Raw genomic sequence first — 26,487 nt, 5'->3', positions numbered from 1 at the left:
CAGGGGGTTAAATGTCTTTAAAAATAAACACTACTACGAATCCTGATACACAAATTCCAAAAGCAATTCACTGTTAAAAGATCAAGAAGCAAATGAAGAGATAAACCCACACCATGTTGCCAGAAAAAGAAAAGAAAAAGTTTTACAGCAAACAGTTTGCCTGATGTATGGGAGAGGTCTACAGCTGAGCCAAGATTCAGTTTGCTCATATGCATATCTGATATTTCAGTTGCAAAACTGGGCCCTCTCCACAACTCAGGAACATGCGGAATACACTCAGGCACAAGCTTTAGAGTGATGAGCACAAGCAGCAGTAGCCAGGGTGTGGGAGATCAGGGTTCAAATCCTGATTCAGTCATGAAGCTCACTGGGCGCCCTTGGGCCAGTCAGCCTAACCCACCTTCACAGGGTTGTTGTGAGGAGAACTTTGGAAAGGAATCATGCATGTTGTACTGAGCTCTTTGAAGGAACAGCATGAAAAAGCTATCATCTACTATATGTCTTTCTGTCTGCCCATCTGTTCTCTGTGGGTTTGGCACCTCTTGAGATGGCACAAAATGTTCCCAAGGTGGAGGTAGTGGTCTTTGTTGACATTTGGGTGCCAGTTGCCATTTTGAATCAAGATAGTGGATTGAAATGTACTTTCGGTATGGCTTTGTCTCCTTTCCTGGCACAGGCTAGATACCATTGTCAAACTTAGCAGGAGGGTTTCCAAAGGCGGGTGGCCCTCTCCTTTGATGTTTGGATGCCAGGAACCATTTTGAATCAGGATGGTGGACTAAAGGATGACTTTGGTATGATGGGTCCGAATTCACAAATCACAGTATTTGGGGGTTTCTACAAATTCCTGGGTAGCATCGAGAACTCCCCGCCAGCACACAAATAATGATTTTGGCAGCAGTGTTGTTAACGGATGTGTGCTTGCAACATCCTGTTAACTACAGTATTGTCAGGATTTAAAGTTTAAGGGGGGGTGGAGATCACATTGTAAAGATGCTGAGTTAACAAAATAGAAGGGTTATCAAATGCCAATAACTGTTACAGAAACTCTCAAGACTATAAAATGTATACAAGCTGACATTATATAGGGCACGCACTATCCAGGCAAATGTAAGCCGTTTTCAGGTCCCACTGATTGCTCCGGAACAGAATTAAGCTGCTGTTTAATTCTCCTCCTGAAATGCATAGAGGAGAAAAGTGCTCAATATTGGCTGCATCATTTCCATAGTGTATACATTAGTCCATTTATGCAAGGCTTTTACTTCATCCTGCCCCACAAGCTTTCCTCTTCCTCTCTTTTAACATTCCCTGATATTTCCTCATTTTAATGATGCCGTTTATATAACCGATGGTTTCTTTCTCCGCAGATATCATTAGTGGAAGCCACCCCAAGTTCCAAAACTCTTAAAATCCCACAGCTTTAAGTGGGGGGGGGGGGATTTAAGCATGTTTTCCCACTGAAATCATGAAAGCATTTAACTTAGACATGCATCACATGTTTTGTGTAGTAAGTTTTATTTAATGAATAAGAATTTTAAAAAGCATAGGAAGAGCCCTGCTGGATCTGACCCAAGGCCCATCGGCCGCAGCATTCTCTTCTCCCGGTGGCCAACCAGTTCGCTATGGAAAGACCAAAACAGGACCTGAGGGCAACTGCTCTCCCCTCACTTTTGATTTCCAGCCCCTGGGTACAGATGGGCACACTGCCTCTGACAAGGAGAACACAGCCATCCTGGTTAGTAGCCTCTGACAGCCCTGAAAATAGTTTTTAAAAACTGACAAGCCACCTCCTTTCAGTGCAGTATTTGCGATTTGTTTATCTTGCTCACCCAATAGCCTTCTTTTAATTGCAATTAATTTGAGCTGAAGTGGCTGAGTCCAGCTTGGAAAAGCATTTCCAATTCCTAAGTGCCCACTCACTTTTTTGGATTACAAACTGGAGAATAAGCAGATTTTTTTTTAATGCACAAGCTGCAAATTTTGGGGTGCCAGGGAGACCAGGCACTCGGGTTTTCCTCCAGCCTGAGATCTTAAGCCATCCTACATTTCCAAATTCCATTAAGCTGTTTGATGCCAGCCTGTCTTCCAATGTTAAAATGCATGTAACAGGTTGCGGTCTCAACTTACCGCCCTGCCCTGTTTCATGTTACCACAATATTAAAAATAACACACATGTAGAAGAATGCTTTTGTATACGGAAGTGTTAAAACCATTCCCGGCATAGATTCATTATTGGTTCAGACATACGACTGCAAAAAGTTAACCTTTGTGGAGCTTTACGCTGAAAAGGGGGCATGGTGCTTCACTGCTTTTCTAATGTTACTGACAGATATATATTCCCCAGATTATCCCAACAAATAACTCTACTTACTGCACTGTACTGTGTATATACACATTGCTTCATATGACAATAAGCTCAGGAGAAATGAACTGTATCATTCATTTCCTGATGAATTCAGGAGTCCTGAGAACAATTAAAGACTTGGTAGAAGTAAAACAAAAGTCCCCAACACCAAATCTAATTCTTAGCATTTGGGTGCACTAACTGTAACACTTCATCTGTCTCCTGAGAAATCTCTGTGTGGGACAAGTAGCTACAGTTAGAACTGGATAGGGAACAACTGATTGGTTCAAAATTGGGAAAGGAGTACGACAAGGCTGTATATTGTCTCCCTGCTTATTTAACTTATATGCAGAATTCATCATGCGAAAGGCTGGGCTGGATGAATCCCAAACCGGAATTAAGACCGCCGGAAGAAATATCAACAACCTCAGATATGCAGATGACACAACCTTGATGGCAGAAAGTGAGGAGGAATTAAAGAACTTTTTATTGAGGGTGAAAGAGGAGAGCGCAAAATATGGTCTGAAGCTCAACATCAAAAAAACGAAGATCATGGCCACTGGTCCCATCACCTCCTGGCAAATAGAAGGGGAATAAATGGAGGCAGTAAGAGATTTTACTTTCTTGGGCTCCATGATCACTGCAGATGGTGACAGCAGCAACGAAATTAAAAGACCGCCTGCATCTTGGGAGAAAAGCAATGACAAACCTAGACAGCATCTTAAAAAGCAGAGACATCACCTTGCCGTCAAAGGTCCGTATAGTTAAAAGTATGGTTTTCCCAGTAGTGATGTATGGAAGTGAGAGCTGGACCATAAAGAAGGCTGATCGCTGAAGAATTGATGCTTTTGAATTATGGTGCTGGAGGAGACTCTTGAGAGTCACATGGACTGCAAGAAGACCAAACCTCTCCATTCTTAAGGAAATCAGCCCTGAGTGCTCACTGGAAGGACAGATCCTGAAGCTGAGGCTCCAAGACTTTGGCCACCTCATGAGAAGAGAAGACTCCCTGGAAAAGACCCTGATGTTGGGAAAGATGGAGGGCACAAGGAGAAGGGGACGACAGAGGACGAGATGGTTGGGCAGTGTTCTCGAAGCCACAAACATGAGTCTGACCAAACTGCGGGAGGCAGTAGAAGACAGGAGTGCCTGGCGTGCTCTGGTCCATCGGGGTCATGAAGAATCGGACACGACTAAACAACAACGAACTGTAGAACAGATATGGGATTGTTATTGAGAGCTAAAAATTAACTCTGAAACAAAAAAATGGGGATTGTAGGCCACATTGCAGGAGCAGAAGGCAAGATCACGGAGCATACTACCTTTCCTTCTCCCCTCTTGCTGCTGCAGGGATAGCCCTCCAGAAAACTCCCTTGCAAGATTCCTTGTGCTCTGGGATAACATGGCGTGAAAAGGTTCTGAGACGAGACACATAAACCCAGTTGTATATTCATAGGGAGGGTAGCAATGCACCAGAACAATCTATCCTACTTCTGATCAAATACTCATACAAGAAGCAAGCAGTTCTAGAAGATGTGGTTATCTTTTTTAAAATAATATTTTTATTAATTTTCACAATAAATAAAATCATTACATTAAAGAAAAACATAAGACATAAGATAAAACATTTAAAACAACTGTGCACACACTTAATATTAAATCCACATTATGGGATTATTTGAAGAAGAAAAAACCCCGATTTCCCTCCCCTGGTTCCTTTGTATTATCTTCATTTATGCATGTCAATAAAGTCTTTATTTCTAATTACCTCCAAATTGAAACATTATCCATAACATTACAAGTGTTTTAAAAATCCTGCTAATGCATTCACTTCCTTGCAATGCTTTTATAAATATGCAATAAACATTTCCCATTCTTTTTTATATTTGTTATTGTCTTGATTTCTTAGTTTCCCAGTTAGTTTAGCCGCATATTCCATTAACTTCCTCATATTCCATTAACTTAATTTGGCAATCTTCCTTAGTGGGGACTTTGTCTTCTTTCCAAGTGTTGGGCTAGCAATATTTGAGCAGCCGTTGTTGCATACATGAACAAATTATTGTACTCTTAAGGTAGATCCATTCCTGTAATTCCTAATAGAAAAGTTTCTGGTTTTTTTAACAAAGATTATTTTAAACCTTTTTTTTCCAGTTTGTTATATTTCATTTCCCATTTTTTTTAGATAACCATACATTGCCACCACATATGACAAAACTTACCTTCCACTTCTTTACATTTCCAACACTTATTTTCCCTTGTTTTGTACATTTTTGCCCATTTAACCGGTGTTAAATACCACCTATACATCATTTTCATAAAATTCTCCTTAAGTAAAGCACAGGCTGTAAATTTTATATCGTTCTTCCATAGTCTTTCCCAATCTGCCATTTGAATATTATGTCCCACATCTATTGCCCGCTTTATCATAACACACGTGACCTCTTCATCCTTAGTTTCCCATTCCAACAATACATCATACATTTCTGATAATAATTTATTATCATTTTCTATTATTTCTCACTGGAAATTTGAAATTTCATAGGGGAATCCTTTCTTTTTAACATTTTTAAATACTTCATTTAACTGAAAATATTGTAACCAATCTGTTACCTTCCCTTGTATTTCTTGAAATTCCTTCAATTTTAGTTGATTATCAATTTCCGTTAACAGCTCTCTATATGTTGCCCAATTAGTTTTCATATTTAATTTTTTCATGGATATCACTTACTATTACATGTTCAATTCTGTTCCTTTTTCTTTTATTGTTTAATCCATTTACATTCCAGTTTAATATCCTCAAGTCAGCCATATTTAGTTTAGTTATTAAAGTCTTGTCTTGTCTTTTCTTTTTACCTTTTTTCTTTTTCTTTTTCTTTTTACTCCCTTTCTCTTCTTCTTCTGTGCTATTATCTGATATTTCTTGCTCCTGCCCTCCTACTGCTCCCTCTCGTAAAGGTTCAACTCCTCCTAATTCTTTGTTATATCTCCTCCAAAATTTATCAGCTTCAACTGCGTCTCTAAATCTGAACTTTTTCTCTTTATATGTAGAGTCCTTCTGGAAACTCCCATCTGTACCGTGTGTTATTTCTTCTTAAAGCATCAGTTAGGATTTTATAATGAATGCATTTCTTGAGAAGGCAAGCAGGAATCTATTTAAGAAAAATGATATTTTGGCCTTCAATCTGAAGTCTCTTACTATAATTGGTCTGAAAAATTCTGTCTTTAATGGATCCAGAATTTAAAAATACCAGGCAATCCCCTGGCATCTTCTTTGCCAATTTAGATCTAATTCTAAAAATACTGTCCATTGAATTGCCCAGGATTTCTTTGTCGATTTCCAACCAGGTTGCTAAATCCTCAATTAAATATTCTTTTAAATCCTGCTCACCTTCTTCTGGTACTCCTCTCAAACGGCTCACCAGTTCTTTCTGTTTCATCTCAACCACCAAAGCATCCCACGCCAATCCCTGAGATGTGGAGACTCTGTCCACATCTACCTTTAGTTTTTCCTGTTTTCTTTTCACACCTTTCACCTCTTCCTGTATTTGTTTAGTTTTCTCTTCTACCCTTTTTAGCACAGTTTAAACTTTCGTAGTTCTCACATTTAATTCCTTCATTTGTCCCATCACCTCTAGGACCGTCTTTGGTTTTTTTCACTTTGGGTAGCTAATGCGCCTACAGTTTCTTTTAAAGCCTTGCCTATTTCATTTTAAATTCTGGGGGGGAAAGATCAGCAAGTTCAGATCTAGTATCTTCTTGCAAGTAGGCTTTTCTGCTTGGTGCTGGCGTTAGGACTTTCTTTGCTGCCATTCCTACTCTTAAATTCTACACCAATAATTTCCCAAACTTGACCACTTCCTTTCAATTTCCTATTCTCCCTTAACAGTAAGTTTCAAAACAAATAGCCTCTACCACCAAGTGCCAAGCTGTTTGGCCTTATCAACACTTTGCCAAGGTGTTTCCATGGAGGCTGGAAAAATACTGTACAGCTTTTTGCTAGTTTCTCTTTGTTCTAGCCCCTTTACCAACCCCAGGTTCTTAGCCTGAGTACTATAAATGATTTACAAATCAAAATTTAAAAGAAATAAAAACCTTACATACATATATACTTTGTCTTATTTTAAAGATATAAGGAATAAAGTAATATGAAAGTATGATATGTAGAGAGAATAAATCAAGAAGAGGAAGAGATGCGTAATTAGCAGTCTTTTCACACAGAGCTATTTAGTACAGTGGTACCTCTGGATGCAAACGGGATCCGTTCCGGAGCCCCGTTCGCATCCTGAGTAGAATGCAACCCGCGACTGCGCATGCCACAATTCGCCGCTTCCGCGCATGCGCGTAACGTCATTTTGAGCGTCTGCGATTGCGCGAGTGGCGAAACCCGGAAGTAACGCGTTCCGTTACTTCTGGGTCGCCGCGGAGCATAACCTGAAAACGCTCAACCTAAAGCATATTTAACCCAAGGTATGACTGTATATAAAATAATGTAATCCAACAGTAGAGTTTATCTCAATTCCAGATGATTTAAAAAATAAAATAAAAAATAAACCAAGGAGTTAGTTCCACTTGTTTTTACTTGTCCAGTAGAAATAAATTTAGGTATTTCAATATAGTTTTAATTCTATAATAATCCAAAGTAATTTTGCCAGAATATAGCTATGATCCACTTTTTTATTCTTGAAACTTGACACAATGTTTAGTCTCAGTTGTTTTCTCCAATATCTCAAGCTTCTTTGAATATGAAAGTATTAATAACTTCCCAAATTAATCAGAGTCAATTAATTCCACCAGGTTTGTTCCAAAAATCAAATATATATGTTCAAGTTCAATACTGATGTAACTATAATCACAGGTCAAGGTCAAGTTTAAATACAGTCTCAAGTTCAGGTCAAATTTAATTCAAGTTAAAAGTTTTAAAAATCCATAAAATATCCAGATTGGTATTTTAAAAGCTATGTAGATTCCTTGTCCATTAGCTGGCTTTAACTCCAAAAATTAATCCACAGTTTTTTCCACTTGTAAAGGTTCTCATGCGATATAAAATACCCACAGACAGGAGTAGACTTCCTTTTTAGCCTCCTGTTTTTTGCTGGATTAATTAAATTAAAAGTATTATTGAGAGATTGTTCTCCTCACCTTTGTAATTTGGCTTGGCGTTATTTGGAATGATAGTCTGCTGCTGGCTGGTTCAGAGGCTTCGCTCTGCAGAGTCGCGCTGGTGCCTAAACCACTGGCTTTTTGCTCGGCTCCCCCCCCCCCACTTCCCGCACCTTCCGGTATAGGGGCAGAGACCAGAGCTACCGAGCTGCCATTTGCGGTCTGCAGGATCCCTCGACACCTCAAACACCCTTTTGAGGCTCTTGGGGGGATACACTTTGCCTCAGAGCTTCCCCCGATCCTCTGCAGAGTCCGAGTTTGACAGAGCTGTCAAATTTGTGGTCCATCCGCCATTTCACAGCTATCTGGAAGTCTAGAAGATATGATTATCAATGTTCCCCGTCCTGGGGCCCTCCAGATGTTTTGCACTGCAGCTCAGATTCTGAACCACAGGCAATGCCGAATGGGGCTAATAAAAGTGATAATCCAAAACATCTGGAAGGCGCCAGGTTGGGGAATGCAGATCTAAATGCCCCTTCACCATATACAAAAATGTGTGAGTGCAGTAAGCAAATGTAGCAGAATATGTAAACACATGGAAAGCACGATTAATGTTTGGGTCTGATTAAAATAGTGACTGCACTAATAAATTCAGCACTTGTGATGCATCAATTAAATGGGAATTAAAAACATGTATGCTTGATAATTTGTTTAAAACTAATTATACTGGTTGCCAAGTTTGTACTGAAATTAATAAAGCATAATGGGAAGGGGATGCTTACTTGATAAAGGGAGCATAGACCATTATCTTTGCCTGTGTATAAAAGGACTCATCTGTCCTTAAATATGGCCATGATGAAACCAAAAATCAAACCAAAGTAGCCACAGGAAGGCATATACGGAAGATGGCTCCTGCCTGGGCCTCAGAGTGCGGGGCCAGCAGAAAAGCCAGTGCTGGGCGACCCATTTATCATACGTGTAGAAAGGTAAATGTCATAAAATGGAAGCGGCCGTCTCCCAAGAAAACAGCTTTACACTGCTTATTAATGGCTCTCAGGAATTCATTCACGTGTGGTTAATTAAATCCTGACACCAACAAGCTCTTTAAAGAAATGAATGGATTCAGTATAAACACAGATAGTTTAGCACCACAGGGATCTCTAACATTCATCTTCCATGAAAAAGATGTGCTAATTGCTCCCTTAATCATCAGGTTCTTAATGATATTTTGACACAAGGAAAATCAGTGTGTCTTCACAAAGACATCTGCAGTAAAAAGAATAGTCAATGAAGAAACTGAAAGCCTATAGAAGACACTTTCCAATTGCCTCTTATGCTGCAGCACAGCAGAGCACACCTGGCCCCATCGACGTCCCACAAACCCCGCCAGTCAAGGCCTTAGCATCGCCCGAGGACCCCTCTCTCCCAGCTGGAGAGATGTGGAACAGGCTGACACAGTGCAAGACTAAGGGCAATGCTCAGTCATTCTGGACACACTTCCACGGGAAGTAAACCCCAATGAAGTCATAGAACTGCACTGTAAAGCAGTATCTTCAGCAGGTGTGTCTCCAAACAACCCTCTTCATCTGCAAAAAAGCACTGGGTTGCCCTAAGGCGAACAAATCACAGAATCCCTCTCTTCTATTAGCTACATTCACACTATTTAACCATTTTTTTCAGCCTCCAACCTGTCATTCTCAGCTGGCCACCAGTGCCCTTCAGCACTGCAATCAAGCTACACAAAAGCCTAAAGAGATGAAAATCTCTTCCCTTGAAGCAACACAATGGCATCCAGAATAATGTAACAACCTAGTACTCTAGTGCAGCCCTGCAATGAGGGAGTGAGACCAAAGAAACCTCAACTCAGGAAGCCATTTAAAGACCCGAGGGGGACAAGAGACCAAAAGGAGCACACACAATTTCAAGCACGATAAGGAGGACTTTGGAATCTTTCTCCACTTCAGTTACTATGAATTGTTGCTTTTTCCTTCTTCAAACATCATCACCACAACTCTGCTTCCTGCAGGTGAAGACACTCCCTCGCCTACCTGCCTCCCTTGGCAGTTCAGCTGCCTGAGGCTAGAACTCTAGGCAATGCCGTCAGAGAATCATAAAACTGTAGAGTTAGAAGGGACCCCCAAGGTTCATCTAGCAGGATGGATTTGATTTAAATCAAATTGATTTAAATCACTAGTCAGTAAGACTTGATTTAAATCATTTTTTACAGGAATCTTTTGCCCAACATGGGGCCCAAACACCCTGAGATAGAAGTCTCAATCTGACAATGTTTAACTCTTCCCCTTTGGGATTCAACATGAACACACAAATAGTCAAGTGAAGCAGAAATTTTGTCCATTTCACCAGTGTAGATTCTCACCCTCCCCGACATTCTCTCTCTCTGCTGGCACCATTCTTCAAAAGGGCGGGTGTCTGGACTGGTGCACATGCTAACGTTTTGATGAAGAATGACACAGATGAGGAACTGGGGAAATTGACCTTAAAAGTTTCACCCTGTGGAGACCAGAAAGAGGGAAAGTAGAGAAAGTGGCCTTGCTGTAAATGCTCATGGAAATGGAGGAGAAAGGGCATGAAAGGGAGCAATGCTGAGTCAAGAGGCCTTTAGAGCAAGGATGCATTTCTATACAGGAAGAAGAGTTTAAAATGTGAAAAGAACTTCCCCAAATGTGTCAAACTCTAACTTACAAACCTGATTTAATCACATTTAAAACTGTATTTTAAACTGTGGCAGGTGTGAAATTGGTGGCAGCACACTGTTCACGCAGCCCTGATGCCATTGCATTGTATCGCTGGGATCTACCAATCAGGGGCAGGGGGGGCATACAGACTTTCTTCATCTCTAGGAGTGGTGGTGTAAGCCCACCCTGAAAGAGCTGGACATGGATCTCAGAATTCCCCGAGTCATTGCTATGTATTTTTAGCTATCTGGTGCCTTAAGCTCTGGCTTCAAACCAAGTTGCTCTAACAAGAAGAAGAAGAAGAAGAAGAAGAAGAAGAAGAAGAAGAAGAAGAAGAAGAAGAAGAGCAGCAGCAGCAGCAGCAGGAAAAGCGACTTAGGGAGCAGGTCTACCACTCCGTGGGCCAGGGGAGGATGCTCCCCTACTTTCCTTGGGGACCCATTTGCCTTATATCGGGTGTTGGTGGGACCAGAAGGAGATCCTCTGAAATGGAACGGGGAACCTGGGAGATGCATCCCCATCCCTAACCATTTCAGAGGTATGTACTGTAAGTGGAAGAACTCTTTGCATCAAGGTCAATTTTTCTCAGGCAATGTTGTAGCACAACATTTTGAGATTCCCGTTTTGCAGGGGATTGGACTAGATAACTCTCAGGGTCTCTTCCAACTCCACAATTCTATGAATCTATGTAAAACAGCTCTCCTGTGAGTGGAAGTTGCCTTCCACATACACAAGGATGGCTTTGGACAAAAGTCTGCTTCCAATTTCACATTCCATTTCGTTCTCTCCCCCCACCCCCATAAACACACACTTGCAGAATCGAAGCATACTCACAGCCTGAAATATATCTTTTCTCTGCACTGCAGGCAATACTGAGATCGCTTCCCTCTGGGGTCCCCCGTTTGTGCTGTTTCTAACATTACGCATGTCTAGAAATGACAAAAGAGCAGGCACCAAAACGCCACAGAAGCGAGTCGCAACAACAGCACTATTCCATGGAGATCATAACTCTTGATGGTGTGTGCGTGAGCCTAGGCTGCATAAATTAGCCTTCTCAATGCAACTTTGTTTTTTTCTCCCACTCCAACTTGTCTAATCAGATTCCAATCATACAAAGAAAATTACACAGCTGCTTAACATTCCTGCTTCCATTGACTTCAATGCAGACAAGGCGTCCGCTGGCTAAATATCTTCCCTGTTGGTTTATGTTGGATCAGGGCATTAGGTCAGTGTCAGCCTCTCTGAAAGAAAGGGGACTATCAGCTCTCTGCGTGTGCACAATAGACAAATCCATGCTGATAGAGATCCTGGCATAAGCAACCAGACACTGAGACCGCCTTTAACTCCTGCCATTGTTACATAGGTGTCACTGACAGATATTAAAGCTGACGGGAAAGATCAAAAAACCTCCTCAAAGCTGGCTGCATTTGCAAGAACTAAAGGGGCCTGCAGTCTAGGCACACCAACTTCTAGTTTAGGAGCTCACATCTGCCTTTTCATTTTTCTTCCATTTGGGCCAGGCATGTTCAGAATCCAAGAAGTCACTTACATGGACACAAGTTGAAGCACCCCACTTGTGGGCAAGCCTTAACCATGCCGAAATAGACTCTACCCTGAAAAGTCACGTAACCAGGGCTTTTTCCAGCTGGAACTCAGTTCTGGCACTTCTCATGTGGGCGCCATTGTCTTTATAGGGAAACGTTCATGGTGAGTTTCGGAACCTCTTTTTCTTTTCTTTCTTTTCCCTGCAATCAGATGTTATTATTAAAGTTTTCTTGGTTTACAAAGGTATGCGCAATGTCTCTTTTTCAAGCTAGGAACCTCTTTTCTCTCTCTAGAAAAATAGCACTGTGTGTAACCAGAGACCATCCTCTGCTGTGAAGTGACACATTTGTTTGTGAAATTTGTATCTTACATTTCCACCATAAGATGATCAAGGCAGCTTACAAATATAACAAAACGGAAGTGAAAAACCAAGCAAGCAAAACATAAATGTAATCAAACAACGCCATCCAGAATTGTCCCTGGAAAGTCACTTTTCTTCTTTAAGTTTTCAAAGTTTTTAACCTACCTCAAGGTTGTCACCTGAACTAGCCAGATGTTTAACTGATAATCAATCTGAGTCAGTTCATCATTTGAAAAATAAGACTTTAGAGCCGTCTTGCCCCAAAACGGCAACTAGACATTCTGCTTTGCCAACTGTAACCTTGGTTTAAGGAACCATTTGGCCCCTTGCTTCTATATCTGAGTTTCTAACTCTGTGCATCAACCTTTTTATATATACTTCTTGCAAATTTATCTTATTAAACATTTGTTTGGGGTCTTAAAAAATTTTTTTGGGTAATGTTCGGATGTCACAAAGGCACTCCAATCTGTGCTGAGCCAGCTACCTTCTGTTGGAAATCAGCTGCATTGGTTTTTTTCCTAAACCAAGTCCTGCAGGAATCATTGTGGGCTTGGCCAAAGCAAAACTGAGTGCAGCTCCACAGCAACCTGACTGCTGTCCCTGTGTATGTCTTTATACGCCCCCAGTTTTCAACAGAACAACTCCAGCCCATGAATGCATTTGCAAACAAAGACGTTGAGTCCTACACAGTTAATATTAGGACTTTAAAATACTGTGGAAACTGATAAGCCGATAACAGTGTTTACAACAGATAGCACTGTAATTTTTGCAATTAAAATGAATTCTTCTGTTCTATTGTGTCCTTTCACAAAGAACGTTTCTGTATATAGAGTGATATCTTCTGCACTGGCTTGCCTACCATCAGACAGGGTCTGTTCTTAAATACAAAATAACCCAATAACTTTAACAGCTGCTGATGTTATCACAGTACTGGATAGGTCTTATCTTGATTTCATGTCTGCTTAAATTTTAACTATTCTTCTGGAGCAACTAGGGGGACAAATATTGGCACATTTATGTGAAATTTCAGAAACCTGGTTCTGGATCCAGCCCTCTCATTTTGAAATATACTATTATTGGCAAGTTCACCTCTGGGCAGATCCCCCAGGGACAACAGAACTGTGGCAGGCGTCCTCCCTTCAGAGGCTGCCCAAAGAATTCCAAAAGAAGGTGTAACCTCTTGCCAATAAATAGGTGCAGTAGTTTTGAAGCATTTTAGGATTAGCCAGGACTTGAACTGGGAGCCTCCTGATCTGTGCCCTGGTGTCCCTTGGGGTGAATGAGTGACCTCCCAAGTCTCTGTGTGGCTCCCACCCCGCCTGCCCAGTCAAGCTAATAGTTGGACAAATCTATCCATTTGGGTTTCTCTCAGATTATCACTTCTCCGATCTCAAATTCAATTTGTCACATTTCCACATCAATTTGCCATTTTTAAAAAAAGTTTGCATGAAAATTTGCATGCTAAAATGCATTTTGGTATGTTATTTTAACTAATTATACATTTGTGTATGCGCTTTCCCCTATTATAATAAAAACGTAACTGATAGAATTCTACAGGATGTGGTATCAGTGTGTGAAAACAGTCCCGATCTGATGATTCCCCAGATGCTGGAGATATCAGGTGGCATCCTGGCGCCCAGGCATCTTCGCTTGGTCACAGGTGCCTAATGCTCCGGGCGCCTGGCTAATTTCGACACTGGCTGCACAGCAGCAATACATGTTCACAGTTAAACATAAAGCGCCAATGAAAACAGTAGAAAATAGTCATTCAAGTGGCAGGCTGCAACAGCTGCAAAGGCCTCTTGGCCTAAAAAAGTCTTCCAGAGACACCTGAAAGTCGAAAGGGGGAGTGCCTGCCATTTCTCTGCTGGAAGAGTGTTCCACAGCATGGGATCAGTGGCGATAAATGCCTGGTTTCTTGCTGAGCCAAATTGGGCCTCTGTAACTTTGAGATGACTAACAGCTCTCCTCTGGATGATCTCCAGGATCTGGCTGGGATGTCAGAGCTGGGATCCAAACCCCAAAATCTTGGCACTAGAACTCCCGGCGAGGTTTGGAGCTTTGCCTCTGGCCTTACCTAGGTGCCACATAACCCAGCTTCATTGGGAGGATGAAATGCCCCATATTGGCATTTCCAGAGGAAGGTCTCCTTTAAAAACCCCACTAAATTTGGCATAACATTGAAGGGGGAAAATGGAGAGCAGGGATTCCTCATACCCCAACAGCTTATAGTCAGTGTCCTGAAGTGGTACCTGCAATGAGGCTGGGGGGGGGGGGCAGGAACCCTTCCCTGCATTAAATGGGGAACGTTCAAGAGGGAGGAAAGTAACAAGGAAACATTTCCCCCTTCTACTCTCCACAAACCTTCTCTACCCATAATGTGTTATTTACATTGCTATCCGAACACAGCAGGGAGAGGGGATGTGGGGAAAGTGATTTTTCTCTCTGTCCACATGCCTCGCTTCTCCTGAGCACCAAAACCAGGGTGGCGTAATGGTTGGAGTGTCTGATGAGGACCTAGAATAGAATCATAGAATCATAGAGTTGGAAGAGACCACAAGGGCCATCGAGTCCAACCCCCTGCCAAGCAGGAAACACCATCAGAGCACTCCTGACATGTGGTTGTCAAGCCTCTGCTTAAAGACCTCCAAAGAAGGAGACTCCACCACACTCCTTGGCAGCAAATTCCACTGTTGAACAGCTCTTACTGTCAGGAAGTTCTTCCTAATGTTCTTCCTGAGAGAGCAGCGTTGGAATCCCCACTCAGCCATGGAGCCCACGGGGGAACCTCGGGCCAGTCACCACCTCTCAGCCTAACCTACCTCACAGGGTTGTTGCGAGGATGAAATGGGGAGGAGGAGAACCATGTACACCACCTCGAACTCCTCGGAAGATAAAGGCGGTACGTCTATAAATGGAACAAGCCCTACTGAAAGCCTCATGTTCCAGACTAACTGGGTCCTTGAGGAGGAACACACCTGTTTTTTGAATGGATGGGGAACCTTTTTCATTCCCATCTGCACTACCTGCCAGGGGTGTGGCCAGGGCAAAAGAGGGTGGAGCAATGAAGGTAAATCCCACCTTTGTTTCTACACACATCCTCCCGGCAGATAAGCAAGGGGCATCATCACCCAGCAAAGAAATGAAACAAAACAAACTCAGGGTGAGGGGGGAGCATGGCCTGGGGAGACTGCTGAGGGCCAGTTAGGGAGGCTTGGAGGGCCACATCCAGCATTAGGTTGCCCACTTCTCTGTTGGGGATAGGAGTACACTGCAAAACATTGTCAGAGGTCAGCACCTGTAGCTTAAAATAACCACAGATACAGGTGCTCCTGAGAAACGAAACCACATGTCACCTGCATTATTTGCACACATTATTTTGCAACAAAAACAAGAGGTATAGCACATTAAAAAAAAGAAACATATTGATAGATTCCACAGTAAAAAGAAAAAGAAAAAAGAATGGTGCACAAGTTCATCACAACCACAAGCACAAGCATAATCATTCCCATTTCAACTGTGTCGCTAAAGTTCCATCAACTATTATATGCAGAGGCTGGGATCAATGAAACCACAAGAAGAAATCCATACTCATCTCTGCCCACAAAAAAATGGTGTCCAAACAAGATTTGCCCTCCCCGTCCGCTTGCCTGCTTGAGTGTTGGTGGCCTGGAGGCAGCCTAGATCAGCCTTCCTCATCCTGCTGCCCCTCCAGATGCTTTGAACTACAACTCCCATCAGCCCAAGCTGGAGGGCACCAGGTTGAGGAAAGGCCAGTAGAGAGCAAATGTACTACCGGAGAACATGTTTCTTACCAGCTTGTCTGCCAAGGAAACTCTATTGTGGCTGCAGAGGCTTCTGATACATCCAGGGGAAGTTGTTGCCAAGCTTTTCCCCCTCATGGACCCCTCTGAAAATTGCTGATTGTCTTGGGGGGGAGCACTTAATTCTTTTTCTGCCTGTTGCAGCAATTCTAATGTGCTGTGCTAGATGCTGTATGATTTTTAATTGTATTTTTATTGCTTCTCTGTTATCTATTGTATTTTATTGCATTACAATCAATGCAACGCAATTCATGAAATAAAAGCAGCAATAAAAATACAATTCAAATCAATATGAATATTGGATGCAATGGATGTGCCACCTGAATGAAGTTCACAGAACCAACACCCTGTGTGAAATGAGAATGCCCCAACCGAGAGCAAACCTCACACTTCTCTGAACTGCAGCTAAACCCTAGGGAAGGAAAAATGGTGAGCAAACCATTTTCCCGGGAAATTTGTCTGCTGTTACTGATCTTCCAATCCATAACCTTGCAGATGAGCAATGGCACAGTCAGGTGATTTTAGCCTCTGGAACCAATGGTCTCATGACAGGAGGGAATGCATATTACCACACTTACCGGTACTTCAAAATGTGGTCAGCCACCCCAGCTGCATTTTGAGAACTCTCTTGTTGGTTCTGCCAGGACCCCGGCCCCAAAGACCTGCTCCGATGGAGTCACTGTGGATCAGTCTCCAAACAGCCCTGGCGTTTACCAGAGCAGTTTGAAAGCGGCTGAAGTAAACAAAGTTCACAGCTGAGACGTATCAAGAGCATGGTCTTAGTCGTAAGAGCATAAAGGGACAGAGCAACCGCCCACAAGAAATCTTCAAGGGCCACGTCTGAACCAAAACTCCTCCGTCGCCTCCCTCACTCCATGGCAGCCACCTCATCCCACTGCTACCCTCCAGTTTTCTTCTCAGATCCAGAACTAATTTCCTTTCCCCACATTTTATTCACCCTTCCCTCAGGCCACCAGGACCTTTTGTCTGCCTTTGCTTTTTAAAAGGTGTGGGGTTTTCCTAGCTGTAATTATAAAACAATTAAGATATTATATTACTTTTGAATAAACAACATGAGACCAGCTGCCTTTTGCTCTGTCAGCTAGCAGCAGCTTCCTGAACTATCCCATCCTAGCTAGTCATTATAAGAGCTGTAACTTGAAGAGTTGGCAGTCAAGTTTCTTTTTTTCTTTCTCCACCGCCATTCCCCTTTCCTTTTGTGCTATGTATTTTAGATTGCAAGCCAGGAACACTCTTGGTTTTTATTGATCTGTGAATGTGAGAAAGCTTTAAATAAATCATAAACAACTATAAAGGCACAATAATCAAGATGCAATTAACATTGCCAATTAGGAGATAAGTTACATGGACCACTGGAAATTGCAGAATGCACAAAAAAGTATACATTTCCTACGACAGAGACACAAAACTTTTTACCAAAGAGAGACCCAAATGTACAGAAATCCCCATCTGCCTGCATAGCTTCACACCTAATTTTTACAAAGAATTACCGGTAATTTTCAGCGGCAATTGAGGATATTTTTTAACAAATGCATGTCTTTTTTTCTGTTTCCCTGGAGCATTTGGGCCTCCCTTCGCCACTTGCTTTTCAAGAACAGCAAAAGCCCATCTGCCCAGGAAGTATATCAGCAGCTCCTGCAGTCAAGGATTCCCTGGGGCAGCTTTCCAAAGCTGTATAGGGCTGTTTGCTGAGGGGCGCAAGAGAATGAGCTTATCAGGCAGGGTGGGGAACTTGGCGAAAGGCTGTGTCTTCAGTACCTAATTTTACCTGCAAAGGCCTGTTTGGGCTCCAAGATTCCTCAGATTTTTGGAGGGATTCAGAAGAGCAGACTGCCACCTGTTCTTGGCTGGTCAATCCTGCAACGCTCCAGGCTAGATGTTTAAAACTAGTCTACCATGAACAGCTGGCAAAAACTATATGTCACAGAGAGGTCAGTTTGAAATATGTTTTGGCACGCCTGATAGAACACTCATTCTTTCAAGTCAGCAATACTTTGCAGAGACAAATTGGAAAAGGCAAAACCCATGTGCCTTGTGTTTTATAGCCGATTTCACAAGAGAATGTAAAGGAGAGTAGCATGGAAGAGAAAAAGCCAATTGATTCTCTCTAGCATATTTTTATCTTATTATCATTATTTGTTAAATTAGTTTGTGACTTTATCTTGCCCAATGCCATATTAAAGAAATACAAATACATATACTGAGGCATTTGAGAGTGTGGGAGGATAAGAATCATGACTCTTCTTTAGCAATTAAAATATTTTAATGCCTTGCTCATGCGACAATACAACAAGCGCTCATAATGTTGATCAGACACTCAGCTTAACTGTTAGACTTTGTCAAGACCTGCCAGGACTCAAATCAGGAGCCTCCTGGTCTATTGGCTGATGCTGCCTGCTGAGTTGGTCCTGGAAAATCCTGAGGTCTGCAGTTCCAGAATGGGGGTTGTCCTCTGTGACTGAAGAGGCAATATACTGTAACATAATGATGGCTGACTGGGAACGGTTATGGACCACAGGTATGAAATTTACGGCATGTAATGCCTTAAGAGAAAACTTAACGAAAATGATTTATAGGTGGTACATGACACCAATTAAGCTTCAAAAAATCTACCATTTGCCCGATAATAAATGTTGGAAATGTAATGAGACTGAAGGTACATTCTTTCACCTTTGGTGGACATGCCCAAGGATTAAGGCATTCTGGGAGATGATTTATAATGAAATGAGAAAGGTATTTAAATATACCTTCCTTAAGAAACCAGAGGCCTTTCTCCTGGGCATGGTCGGCCAATTGGTGTTAAAGAAGGATAGAACTTTCTTTATGTATGCAACAACAGCAGCAAGAATACTCATCGCGAAATATTGGAAGACACAAGATTTACCCACCAGGGAAGAATGGCAGATGAAGTTGATGGACTACATGGAATTGGCGGAAATGACTGGAAGAATCCGAGACCAAGGAGAAGAGTCGGTGGAAGAAGACTGGAAAAAGTTTAAAGATATTTACAGAAATACTGTAAAATTAATGAATGTTAGAAAGATGTTGGAATGAAGTTATATGGCTTTAGTAGAAATGTTATAAGGAATTAAGTATAAATAGATTATTAGAGCATTAAAGGGAAAAATAAGGTTAGAATGTGTTAAGACAATTACAGTGGTACCCCGCAAGACGAATGCCTCGCAAGACGAAAAACTCGCTAGACAAAAGAGTTTTCCGTTTTTTGAGGTGCTTCGCAAGACGAATTTCCATATGGGCTTGCTTCGCAAGACGAAAAGTCTTGCGAGTTCTTGCAAGTTTGTTTCCTTTTTCTTAAAGCTGCTAATAGCCGCTAAGCCGCTAATAGGGTTGCTTCGCAAGACGAAAAAACCGCAAGACGAAGAGACTCGTGGAACGGATTAATTTCGTCTTGCGAGGCACCACTGTATAGGATAGAAAATAGAGGAAGATGGAAAGGAATTGCTGAAACAATTAATAGAAGTGGAATACAAAAAGGGAGGTGTGAGGAGGTCGTGGAAATTAGTGAAAGAAAGATAAGATATTGAAATTGGACTGTGTTTTAAATGGTTTTTGTTTTGTTTTGTTAGTTGTATGTTAGTGTTTAGCAGGGTTTTTTTTTGTTTTTTTGTATTGTATTGTATTATTGTATGTTTTTTCTTTTTTGTTTTTTGTAGTGTTGTGTTCAATTTGTTGGAAAACTAATAAATATTATTATTAAAAAAAAAGAGGCAATGCTCGGACGTTGAGACAGAATGAAAGACGGAGGGCAAATAAGGCTACACTGCAGACTGCAGCATGGGATCATTCACAAAAAGCCACAGGCTCTCCCTAAGTTGGTTTGGAGATAAAAGCTCGTGGAAATGGCTTTCTGGCCTGAGAAACGGGCTACCTTTGTCCCTCGCCCATCCTTGCGCTGCCTCCAGCCTGCTTGCTCCACTGCCCATCCCTACAACCTCCCTCCATCCTACTCAGCTCAGACCAAACTGTGTCTTCTACCTCTGCCAGTGCATGGCTTGGCCTCTGGGCACCCCTTTCCACGGGAAGCCTTGAGCTTCTCCTATGGGATGCCTGACTCTGCCATGGTTGCCTGCAGTGGGAGTGAGGAACCTTCAGACCGCAAGTCCAATTCACTGGTGCCGTCAGCAGATGGCCAGGAGCACAGGGTTACATCCTGCCTTGGCTGCACACATCTTTTTCCATGATGGAACAGGCTTGCTCAGCCAAGGTGGCAGGATTTGATAGCTGCTCATCAAATGTTTTCATCTCATCTCATCAGTAGCAGGTTTTTGGAGGCTCGGGAGGGGGGAGCTGTCTGAAAGCCCTTGGCTCTGAGCCTTCCTCCTCTGGGGTTTCCCTCGGGGGCTCCTCAGCTGGCACCTCCCACCACTCCTCTTCATCCAACCAGTGCATGACAGCTGAGCCTGCCCACCTGTCGAATTTGGCCTGCCAGGGGCAGGGAGATAATAATCTGGCCCACAGGCCATGAAAGTTTATCCACCCAGGGAATGAGTCTTTGGACCAAGGCAGCAGCATGCAAGTGCTTGACCAGCTAATGCAGTCTTACACAGAAGCACAGCATCCAGATCATGGAAAGTAAGTCATCACTCGATGCTGCAGTCATTTAGATACATCAGCGCATGTGTGATCTGGCCCTTAACCCTACTCAGAAATTATATGTCTGACCAAGCCCATGCGGAAACAAAGTGCTGCTTGCTTGTTGCTTATTTATTTACTTACTTGAAACATTTATGCCCCACTGTTTGAGTAAAAGCCTCCCATAGCAGTTAACATAATTGCACATTTAAAATAACAACAACTCCCTCCAAAAGCAAACTTGAGTGCCGAGTGCCTGCAGTTTTGTGGTGAACAGTACTGAGGAACAAGAGGAAGGTATCAGCATGTTCAGAGTAACTCCAATGTCTACAGGAGATTAAAAAAAACATTTAGGAAGGAAAATCTAAGGGAGCAAAGAACTTGCTCAAGAGCTCAGTTGCTTAGAACATGGTGTTGATAATGTCAAGGTTTCAGGTTCAATCCCAGTAAGGGGCAGCTGCAAATTCCTGCATCGCAAGGGGTTGGACTAGATGATCCTCAGGGTCCCTTCCAATTCTACAATTCTAAAAAAGAAAAGAAAACAAACCACCCATCCCAAATAGCCAAATGAGGCCTGAGTACACTCAGTGACGATGAAATCATGAGCATCTGTTGGGGAAACAAGAATGAAAACTGGAAGAGATGGAGAATATGATGCAGTGCCCTGAAGGAAAGGATTTCTTCCTGAAATCCTAAAATGGAATGCTTCACACTGCAACAGTTGGTTGCAGCTCCCACTTGTAGTTATATAAAAGGGATATAAAACAGAAGTAGCAGAGGGATCAGACAAAACCATGGGTGGCAGGTAACTATGTCTTACTCAGAGTAGACCTATTGAAATGAATGGCCCCAACCGAGTCATGTTCCCTTCAGTGGGTCTGCTCTGAATAAAACATAATTAAATACGACCTACAGAATATTCAGCATTTTAAAAAAATCTCCACTCTGCTCAAATAACAGAATAAAAGGTGACACTGTTTATTTGTAAAACAAATTTGTCCCATTTGTAATCTTTGAGGAGAACCTGCTGAACATGCACACAGTTTGTACTTTGCATCTCTGAGGTGCTTCAGAGAAAGAAGGAGCACACATAATACAGTGGTTTTCTCATCAGCTAATTCAAAAAAAACTGCAAGAATATATGCCCAGAAGGAGGGAAATTATAAAATTTAAATTACCACCTATCCAAAAACTCAAGCACCATCTCCAAATGCGTGAGCCTCATGTTTCATGGAACTTACTAATGGGCTGTTTGAATTATACAGCCTGACATTTTAAAAAATAAAAATCATTCTGCCCCAAGCATGTATGCTTTAATAGAATGCTATTTAAATCTGAACACTTCAGAAATATGTAGTTCTTATAACCACCCCTTAAAAAAAACACAACCACTCATTTCTTAAAGGTTCAATTATTTGCTTCTAGAAAATGTTAGGATATTGGCTAGATATAAACTTATAAATCTAGCTAATCAATTTGTTTTCTGAGATATGCGAACCAGCACATTTTCTGTCAATTAAAATGCCATAAGGATTCTTTTCTGTTTAAATTTAGCATTTACACTTGGCAACAAACTGATACTCATTTATCAGTTCAGTACTCGGCAAAATAAGGACCATTTGCACAATACGTCAGGTTATTCTCTGAAGATTTAAAGGCCAATAAATCAAAACAGTCTCTGGCGCCTCTTACACAAAGAGATACCTATTTTATGAGCAAGCAGAACCCAACTGGTATTCTGGCTTCAGATGGTGTATAATAAAAGTTATTTCCCACATTACACAGAAACAAAATTGTGCGCTGGTAGTAAGTATTTATTCAAACAAAGTCCTGCATGCAGACACAACTCCACGTCAAGAGTTCACAAGCAGCTGTTTGTCACAGCCACACATGGACAATATCTATACAGGCATCTTCATCATTCAACAACTGAACCCACCAAGGGAGAATACAGGCATCAAGCGTAAAGCCAGCCACTGGGATGCATGCATGCGCTAACACATGTGCTTGGTGACACAAGATACATAGGCTTGAAACTCCACAGCATAATATGCAAGCAGTAATTCACTATTATAATATAAATAATAATTTATCATTTATACCCCGCCCATCTGGCTGAGTTTCCCCAGCCACTCTGGGTGGCTTCCAATCGAGTGTTAAAAACAATACAGCATTCCCTAAACAGGGCTGCCTTCAGGTGTCTTTTGCTCGGGGGTCGCATAACTAGCTAGCGTATATATTAAACTTCACAATACATGTAAACAATGAAGCATGGCTTTTAAAATGCCAGTACTCAAATCCCATCTAGTCCACCCAAGCAGTGTTTGAAATTAGCCAGGTGCCAAGTGAAGGTGCCTGGGCGCCAGGAAGGCACCTGACATCTGGAGGTGCCTGCCGGGGGATCCCTGGATCTGGACTGTTTTCACACACTAAGACCACATTCTACAGAATTCCCTCAGCTATATTTTATATGCACAATCAGAATGAATTTCAGGAAACAAAATGCTTCTTCTGTGCAGCCTGAGCAGGAGCCCTGAACGATGTTATAGTCAACGGTTGTCGCTTGTCTTCCCTTACCCTGCTCACAGTTGTGAAGAATATTTATACATGATGAAAGGTCTGTAGCAACGTTAAGAAAAAGAGGTCAGAAAAGCCAATGTATATGTGGACTGTCCCTGGATCAAGTGACTTTTCTTCTTTAAGTTCTCAAAGCTCTTAACTGAGCTCAAGGTTGTCATCTGAACTGGTGAGATGTTTAACTGAGAATCAATCACAGTCAGTCCATCATTTGAAAAATAAGACTTTAGAGCCATCTTGCCCCCAAAGGGCAACTAGACATTCCGTTTTGGAGACTTGTAACCTTGGTTTGAGGGACGCGGGTGGCGCTGTGGGTAAAACCTCAGCGCCTAGGGCTTGCCAATCGCACGGTCGGCGGTTTGAATCCCCGCGGCGGGGTGAGCTCCTGTTGCTCGGTCCCAGCTCCTGCCCACCTAGCAGTTCGAAAGCACCCCTAAGTGCAAGTAGATAAATAGGTACCGCTTTATAGCGGGAAGGTAAACAGCATTTCCGTGTGCTGCGCTGGTGCCGGCTCGCCGGAGCAGCGATGTCACGCTGGCCACGTGACCCGGAAGTGTCTTCAGACAGCGCTGGCCCCCGGCCTCTTAAGTGAGATGGGCGCACAACCCTAGAGTCGGACACGACTGGCCCGTATGGGCAGGGGTACCTTTACCTTTTTAACCTTGGTTTGAGGAGCCATTTATTGCCTAGCTCATATATCTTGGTTTCTAACCCTGCATCCAAGACCAAAAAAAATGCAGCCAAGAAAGGCCTGCCTGAGTCTTTGCCTGTTGACTGATCAAAAGTATGCTACTTTATAAAGCCTTTGATAAAAGGATTCTTATTTTTAGAGTTATTAATTTCATGCCACTGCGATAGTTTTTCATAAACAGCAATGTCTTCTTATTTAATGTTCGATGCAAGTTCCCCAATGGATCATTTTAGTTAAAAGGAAGCAAACACAGGTGTGGCGAAATCAGGTGTAACTAACCTATTGTGTTTTTAATATTCAGTTGGGAGCCACCCAGGGTGGCTGGGGAATAAATAATAAATATTATTATTATTATTATTATTATTATTATTATTATTATTATTATTATTGCCCTCCAGATTACAGCTCCTACAATCCCTGACCTGGAGGTCCTCTGTGCTACGCCTGTTTTAAAGAAAGGACTACCAAATGGGCCAGAGTCAACCTGCAAACGGAAAGGGCTTTGAATTTTATGGAATTGTTATACAGTAATAGCAACATATGCCCTCTGATTCCTCTAGAGCAGGAAGGGCCAGAGCTCAGTGCATCTGCTTTGCATGTCAAGGGCCCCAGGTTCAAAAGCCCAGACAGGTAGTGGATTCCAGGTAAGAGAAGGCTGGAAAAGGCTCCCTGTCTGAAACTAGGGGCAGCTGCTGCCAGCCTGTGTAGACGTCACTCCGCTAGATGGGCCAGTGATGTGACTTGTTCTAAGGCACTTTGCTCTGTCAGACTGAAGTAAATAGGACAGGATTTTAGGTGCTGGTTCTCTTAGACCGCAACACTAGGAATAAGCCCCAAAGAGCCTAAGCTTACTAACTTCTTTTAAGCTGTCTTGTAGGTGGGTTCACAAAAGTTACTAGGCTGAAAAATAAAAACTTCCAGAGAAAAGAAGCTCCATCGCCTGTGGTCAGCATAGAAACATAGGCTAGCAGGCTCTCAGTAGGGTAGTAAAAAGAAAATAAATTTGCCTTCTCCCAAGTGGATCCCTCAGTTGCATGCAAGGAATTCCTGGCCAGTTGCTAAATGCAAGGCACAGGTTTCTATCCTTTTGCTTAATGAGCGCAGCATCATAGAAGCCAAGTCAGAAATTTAACTTGATTCTTCAAAGGCAATTTAGCCAGCCAAAATCTCCCTTCTCCCTTCCTCAAAGATCAGAAGTGCCAGATAACATCAAGGACGGTTCTGCATAATAGAGAACATCTGCGCAAACCCTTTGGCTTTTGACTCCACCACCTTCCCTCTCAAATCGATCTGGTTTTTTGGCGCGTGTTTCTCCCCCAACAAGGTGCCCAAAGAACCTTTCCTGGAGCCTTCCTTGTGGCGCCCCCTGCCGGTCAGGGCGCAGACTCCCACAGCGGGAGTCCAGAATGGGCAGGAAATGGTAAAGTTAAAAGAACACCGACGGCGCGACCTCCGAAGCCTCCGCGGAGCGCAGGGCGCAAACACGCCGCCTCGCCGCCTCGCCGCCTCGCCGCCTCCCCTTTCTCCTCCCCACCGCGAGCTGCTCCCCGCTGCTCCGACGTGCTCTCCCGCAAAGAGGAACCCGCCACACAAGGGCTCCTCGTCACCGCGCAACATCCGCGGCCAGAGACCGCTCCTCGCGCAACGCTCCCGACGGCTTTTCGTCCACAGGCGCCCCTTGCTTCCCGCACCTCCTTCCCCCGCCCCGTCGGGAGCAGGTTTGCACTGGGAACGCCAAGTTTCCTTTCCACACGAGAGCCCCCCCCCGCCCCGCCCAGCGCGCTCCTTCACCTGGCAACGACATCCGTGGGGCTTCTCGGAGCGGGAACACTCGCACGATCAAGCGAGCCTCGGAAGGGCTACTCACGAGTAAAGCCCGCGGAAATCTACCGGGCTTGCCTTGCGAGCAATCAAGGAAGATAACTGAAATGATCCGACGCCGCTTCCCGCGAAGAAGACCCAGCAGCCCCCGGGAAATTGCCTGCATTGCCGGGGGTTGGACTAGATGACCCCCGGGGACCCTTCCCACTCTATCATTCTCTAATCCCAAGGATGTACTGAGACGGGGGTACTGACGGGGTACTTACCCCCGGGGAAGCACCATAGCGGGGCCCGCGCCGCGTGGTTGTCGCCGAAGGGCGGATCCGACGGCAGCTGCGGAGAGCCCCGGGGGCAGCCCCGGCAGCGGCAGCAGCAACGGCGCTTGCCGGACCTCCGCGCTCATAAAGCGCCCGGCGGGGATCCTGGCGAGGCTCGGCGGGTGGAAGGGTCGAGGCGGCGGGAGGCGCCGTCCGGAGCGGGATCCGCGGGGCGCGAGCGGCAGCGCAGGACCAGGCGCGCCCGCAGCAGGTCCCGGCGGAGGCGGCAGGGAGGCTGAGGCTGCTGCTGCTGCTGCCGCCGCGGCTGCCGCTCCTCCTCCTCCCCCGAGGGGGAGGCTGGAGCCGGCGGAGCCCCTTCCCGCCCCTCCCTCGGGCTCGCCCACAGGCCCGCCCTCCTGCTCCGCCTCCGCGTCCGAGGTCCGCGCAGCGCGCTGCTTAGAGACCTCCCTCCCTCCCTCCCTCTCTCCGGCTAGGAGCCAGTGACGTCTGCCTTTTGTGCCCGTCGCGGCTGCCGCCTGCTTCCCCGGGAGACCGGGCTTCAGACGTGCTGCGGGTTGCGGAGTAGGGTTGCCCCGTTTCAGGGCGTGAAGGAAACTTTCGCGGGGAGGGGTAGCCTTCTCCCGAGAGAAGGGGACA

The 26,487-nt window shown here is 43.7% G+C and overlaps 1 protein-coding gene across 7 annotated transcripts in view; it reads right to left on the bottom strand.

Annotated features, from left to right (window-relative positions):
• Nucleotides 1–26,120, bottom strand: part of SEMA5A (semaphorin 5A) — a 152,986-nt gene extending 126,866 nt beyond the window's left edge. For 4 of the 7 annotated variants that reach the window (XM_077933561.1, XM_077933558.1, XM_077933559.1 and 1 more), the window contains exon 1: nt 25,840–26,120. The gene's annotated coding sequence lies outside the window, so the exon portion shown is untranslated. Of the gene's footprint in view, nt 1–10,974; nt 10,993–25,543; nt 25,654–25,839 lie in introns of those variants that run through there. The other 3 variants (XM_077933555.1, XM_077933556.1, XM_077933557.1) reach the window with 3 other exon arrangements.
• Nucleotides 26,121–26,487: the final 367 nt, after the last annotated feature.

Source organism: Podarcis muralis, chromosome 8, assembly GCF_964188315.1.
Source record: "Podarcis muralis chromosome 8, rPodMur119.hap1.1, whole genome shotgun sequence".
Classification (NCBI taxonomy): Eukaryota; Metazoa; Chordata; class Lepidosauria; order Squamata; family Lacertidae; genus Podarcis; species Podarcis muralis.
This window is presented reverse-complemented; position numbering and strand designations above follow the sequence as displayed.